Genomic DNA, 6,386 nt, shown 5'->3' with positions numbered 1-6,386 from the left:
TTTTCAAGTTTTTTTCTTCGATGTTTTATTTCTGATCAGTTATTATTTATCTCTGACGGAAACGCAGAATGGTGCAGAAACATGCAACTTAACCTCAAATTTAGTATGTAAAGATTTTAAACCAACGAAAAACTATGACAAGAATGCTAAATGGTCTTAGGTTTATTCTGGTAACATGGTTAAGGTATATTTCCTCTTTAGAATCCTGGGCTTGTCGGTGTGTGGCCCATAACAGATTTCAATGATACTTTAAAGTGTCGTATACACAGTTAACTGGAGGGGTGAAGTCATTCATGTCAATAGAATGCACCCTTGTCCAACAAATGTCGTATTGGTCGGACTTGAATAACACATACGAGTATCTTTCAAACAGGGAAATTCAGCCAGTATGTATAACTTGCAATTGTTAGTATATAATATTATCATATTTTATATGAATTTAGACTCTTTAGATATCTGGAAAAATGCTTTTTAATGTCAATAGTATTTATGATTTATTCAATAATATTGTTGTTGAAATGTTAGTTTCATTTTCAAAAGAGATCGGAATATATGAATTTGTTGTATTACTACAATTGATTTTAGGTTTTTATAATGTTATCTTATTTTTCATTTGTAAATAAGTAATTTCGCTTTAACTAAAATTTTCGCAAATTGAAAGACTTTTTGGTCGATTTAAAAAAAATATCTTTGTTATAATATTTACATGATTTACTACATGCCTAGCTCTTGCTGCCTTATAGCCTTATTGAGCTGACGCTGCGTAAAGTAATCAACAATCGATCTATCAGAAAAAAAATCTATATAACCTGATAGTTTGTGGTTCATAAGGTGTTATAAATGTATGACATGCGACGTAAAGACAGAATGCATTGAGAAAAATGTTGTCAAAACGACTACTAGTACATCTTTAAGGGCAAAGCAAGAGACGAGATCAATAGATGTCTTTTCTGTGAAGAAAACAGGGCTGCTAAAGTACTATGTCACAATTTTAAAGGATATGTTAGCAACCCTATTTAATCAGTATTAATACCAGAACGGAGTTTACGAGTGTATCAAAGTTCATGACTAAAGATGTACCAAAATGCAACATCGGATTCATAGATTCAATCATTTTTTGTTTAACCATGGCAGTTGACAAGTTCCTGAAGCATTTCGGTTTGACGGAATCATGTAAAGGGTGCTTCCCGCATCTCTTGAACACTGAAGATAATCAGACTGCAATACTCTAGGGACTGTCTGATATGAAATATTACATTCCTGAAGGAATGCAACCAGACAAAAGAAGGGAATCTGTGACATGGTACAAGGAACATAAGTATGACTCAGTACCATAATGGTTTGCATTAACCACTTACCGTAAAAATGGCTGACCGCATTGTCGATAAAGTATCACAAAATGTTGTTATACTGCTCCCTTAGGGCGTCCGTGATTGACAATAAAAATATTGTATTGTATTGTACAATATTTATTTTCCAAAGTGTCCGAGGATCGAACTTGAAACCTGAACTGCTAGTATAAAACACTGACTGAACATGATTGATTGATTGTTGGTTGCTTAACGTCCAGTGGCAAATATTTCATGCATATTCAGGACGAGAACAAGTTCACAATAAATACAATAGGTAGGTTCTGTAATAGATTAAGGGATTAAGGTCGGAGAAATTTAGACTGCCACGGGAAATGAGGGTATATTGGATAGGGACAGAAATTTAGCCTTGCAACAGGTCACCTACGGACCCTTCAAAGAGTTGTTGCAAGGGTTCTTAACGTGCAAAGAGCGTGGCACTCTCTTTACACGAGGCATCGGATTTAACGTCCCCATTCTGACCGGACGTGGCTGCAAATTTGTACATCCCGCACAGCCAAACGGACGCCCCACTTTAGCACGGGTTATACTGCCGGTCGGAGGAAGACCAATGGTGACCATACTTCTATTCCCCAGTCACCCTTGGGGGGGGGACTGAACATGAATGTAGGACAAAAAGTCACAATTCAGTTTTGAGATTATTTTTCTATGAACAAGAAAAAACTAATTTAAAAAGAAAATTTTGGTTTTTTCTTAAACTATTATTTATAAAGCAACTTTGTAATTAAAATTTATGCAAGAAATATTTATAATGATCAAATAATTGCTATGAAAACAAAATGTCAAAGAGGCTTGATCTTTAAATGGCTTCATGGAATGAAAAAAAATGCCCATCAAAATCCAAAAACGATTTTATCTTTCTGAAACACAAAATGCATTTAAACTTTTATATATCTAGTGGATGCCAGACCTTAAAACTTTCCAAACTGCACAGGTAAGTCTGTACACAGAGAAGTTTTTGATGTGAAAATACGGCCATATTTGTCCATTTGTTATGATGAACCTTAATAGACAGTAAGGTCATCTATCGTATTTCAATTTGGGTTTAAAATATAAACCCTTCCGCTGGTTCATGCCAAAGTCTGTAGATGTGTGCTTTTGTCGGGCAAAATTGACGGTAACTTGAGTAGTAAGTATACGTGAATCGACACCTAGACATCAAGCTGCATTGTTGCAGCAGATACTAAAGTTGTGAAAGTGTAAACGTAATCCTTTGCCTCATATTTCAATAGCTCTGCGTACTAGCAACGACAAAGTTATTTATCATACATGTAAAATAATTTTGTCGTTGCTTGTATACATTTCTCACCACTCTATTAAGTTCAATCCTTAAAGACAATTAGTCCTTTAAAGTAATCCTGATCTAATTTATATCAATAAAGATATCAATTGAAATAGTCTAAAAACATAAATATAGCGACGTAAACATCATGAAATAATGTCGTTGCATAATTGTTCATCAATGACGCGTAAGTCACACAGGTAGATAAATTTGTCGTTGCTAGTGTCAAGAGTTGTACATACAGTATGAACAAAATTGATTGTTGCAGCGAGATCCTTCGGCAACTGATTTCAAACTGTCAATCTTTAAATGAAAACAGTACTTAAAAATATGAACAGTTACCTTGACTGAGTTGGTCTAAAGTTGCAATGTGTAATTCTATATTTTGTCACTTCCCCATTTAATGATTGTATTTCTTCTTTATTCAATTAATATTTTAATCTTATTTTATAACTTTCATACTGTCATGCGTAGGCAATTATAATGTTACTTTACTAAGTTCAAAATGTTATTGTATAATGTTTTGAAATAATGACAACTCTGCTCTTTAAATGCAGTAGAGATTGGCGTAATAAAGTATTTCACAAGGTTATAGAAATATGGTCAACATTAGTCTTCCTCGACCGGAAGTATAGCCCTCGCTCGTTACGAACCATTGAAATTTCCACCCCATCCAATATACCCGCATGTTCACCGACCTTCATTCTGAATGGCCTCTATTACAGTATCCACCTTTTGTAATTATATATAACATGCCCTGAACATGCATGAAATATTTGCCACTGGACGTGTAACAAGGACTCAGAAAAAAGGGCACCACCATTTAACTTGAAGTAAAAGTTATTTAAATATTTCATGAAGATTGAGATATCCCGGGCCTTAACATTTATAAAACTGGTATACGTTCATTAGTAATTTAAATTGCTAAGCAGTGGTTAATTTTACTCTGAAGTCATTTGAAACTCATAGATCATTGATGAATATTGTTGATGGGGTGTTCTGGTCGTGCCGGAAAAACATTAAAAAAAGCTGTAACAACTGAATGAATAAATTTGAGGTCCAAGTGTCATACTTAGCTTTTGGGTGTTGGTTTGTTTTGTGTGGTAGAGCAATGAGCAAGCGTGACAGACAAATGCAAGGGTTGGTTTTGACTTTGTGATTTCTAGCTGTGACAAGATATAAGTATCTTGATGACGTGAGTCTTTTGACAGGCCTTAAAAATAGTCAAATCTGTTTTCTGAGAATAGTCTTTATTCACTGCGTTCAATTTGAAAAGTGATAATAACAATATTACATAATAAAATATAAAGTATAACAATGCAGTCAAGAAAACAGATACAATAACAAATCATGGATTATTAAAACTATAGATATGAACTTTGAAGTTTCTGGCTATTTCACCTTGAACGGTGTGAACTCTTGAGCGTTTGTATGGTTTCTGAATTGTGCAGCCAGATATGCATGGGATTTGCAGTGAACAATTAAACAACTAATAAACTTTTCATTTGTACTTTTTTAACAACCAAATATCTCTCTAATAATAATTTCAACTTATTCTCAGTAACTATAACCATTAAAAACATGTATTTACGTTTTAACATAGCTGTAGGCTATTATTTACAGAGAAGCAAACAGTTGTAAACAAATTTGCATATAAAGGGGGAGATAACTGTGTAAGTTAAATCTTGGGACAAGCTCACATACTAAAAATAAGAACAAGGGGTACTTTATACATCTAGCATATAACACAATAAACGAAGTTCAATAAACGCCTTTACTTTGAACGGGAAAACTATAAAAACAAACAGGGAATCTTACTAAATAAGAAAACAAGTGCAACACTGGGCTTGCAATGGGATAAATAGAGAACATCAGTTTACTAGCTTCCGAGAGCTTTTTGTTACCTAACAACCATGAGAACTAATACACGAAGCTTTGAATAATAATGTTCTTACACCTACCATTGTTCACAAATAATGGATAAACTGTAAATTGAGACATATTATTTGCTAATGAATTGTCGCGGTAAAAACCAGAGTTTTGTTATTGATCAATAACAATAAACATTGTGTAAAAAGAGAACTTTCAAGACTGCTTGATGACAAACCTAAACTTAAATGGAAAAGATTCAAATTGTAATATCCTTTCTAATGTTTTTTTTTATTGTATGCTAATAAATATAGAATAATGGTTTGTGTTGATTATTTATTTTAACTATCAGACTAAGGTGGTTATTTTTTGTTTGTTTAATGATGTGATGATGTCAATCAATGAAATCCCTTTTCCAGACAACTTCCTTAAAGCATAGACTAATTCTTAGCAATAGCAAATAAAGGAAAAGTAAAAATTTTATAACATTGAAATCACCACCAATTAAGAGCTCACAATATCCTGAAAGTATGTGTTTCTCTGCAGTGAAGATTAACTACTAACAAAAACAATGAGATAAAATATCCAACACACAAAAGTATAATTGTTATCAACTTATTTTATTAATATAAAAAATACTGTATGGTGGTATACTTTATGAATTTGCAAAGTGAAAATAAAAGTTTTATTTTTTCCAGTCTAAATTATAATAAAGGAGTAGGTCCAGTAAGACCCCTTTTTGGCCCCAAAATATAGCAGTTTTACAAAATTGTTACAATGTAAACTTTTCGCTATTTATTGGAAAGTATAATACTTCTGCTACATAAAAATGGGCTGTTTTTGACAATACAATGCACGTATATCGGGCACTAGCATCATTAAGTCATGCTAAATTACTGAAATCTTCACAATTTTAGAATTTGAGTTAAATTTTAGACGGTTTCCGTCTTAAATGGAAGTGGCCGCATTTGTGTTCATTCTTAATATTTAAATATAAGTTGTATTTGATGATAATACATAACATATATAAAGGTCGAGAGTGAACACGGATGCGGCCACTTTCATTTTTGATAAAAACCATCTGAAAAGTGACACATTATGGCATATTTGATAGATTTTTCATATTTAAGCTTGCATTAGAGCGTCTGAAATGACTAATTCAGTTAAAATCTTTCACATAAACTAATTGAATCGACTGAAGTAGACACTTAAGTGTTTAAAAAGTGTCCAAAATCTTTCATCTGATGAACGTGAAATTTGAGGCCAAAATCGGCCCTTACCGGACCTACTCCTTTCATCAATTAAATATTTTTTAATTTTTAAAAATACATTAGTACTATTATTTTGGGTTTTACATAGCATATAACAATGTTTTTATATTAAAAGTAACATATATACAAAAAAAATTCTTTAAAGACAAATATGTTTTTAAAGTGCACCATGATTGTAATAACATATCACATAAGAACATTTTTAAAATGCAACACTATCAATAAACATAAACTTTACTGGTTGGGTGTAACATATTTACATAACTTTACATATACAAACAAGATATATCTTTCCAACATTGTGTATTATAAAAAGTAAAAAAGAAGATAAACTCTATCATTTTTTTTACAGACATTTATAATTTAGTTTTAAAACAGTAAATTAGACGCACACACACAAAAAAAAAATATCAGTTTGAGAAGTTAATTATTAATACATTATCGATATCATATATCTTTCTTTTATAGCACTATACAAAAAAATACAAAAAAAACATGTATATTACATAACTATATAAAAAAAAAAATGTTTCCCTGAGTAACATATTACTATTGCAAGTTTAAATAGAAAAACGCACACAGCCTTAAAGGGAG

Source organism: Mytilus californianus, unplaced genomic scaffold (assembly GCF_021869535.1).
Source record: "Mytilus californianus isolate M0D057914Y unplaced genomic scaffold, xbMytCali1.0.p SCAF_9, whole genome shotgun sequence".
NCBI lineage: Eukaryota > Metazoa > Mollusca > Bivalvia > Mytilida > Mytilidae > Mytilus > Mytilus californianus.
The sequence above is the reverse complement of the archived record's forward strand: the minus strand, read 5'-3'. Positions refer to the sequence as shown.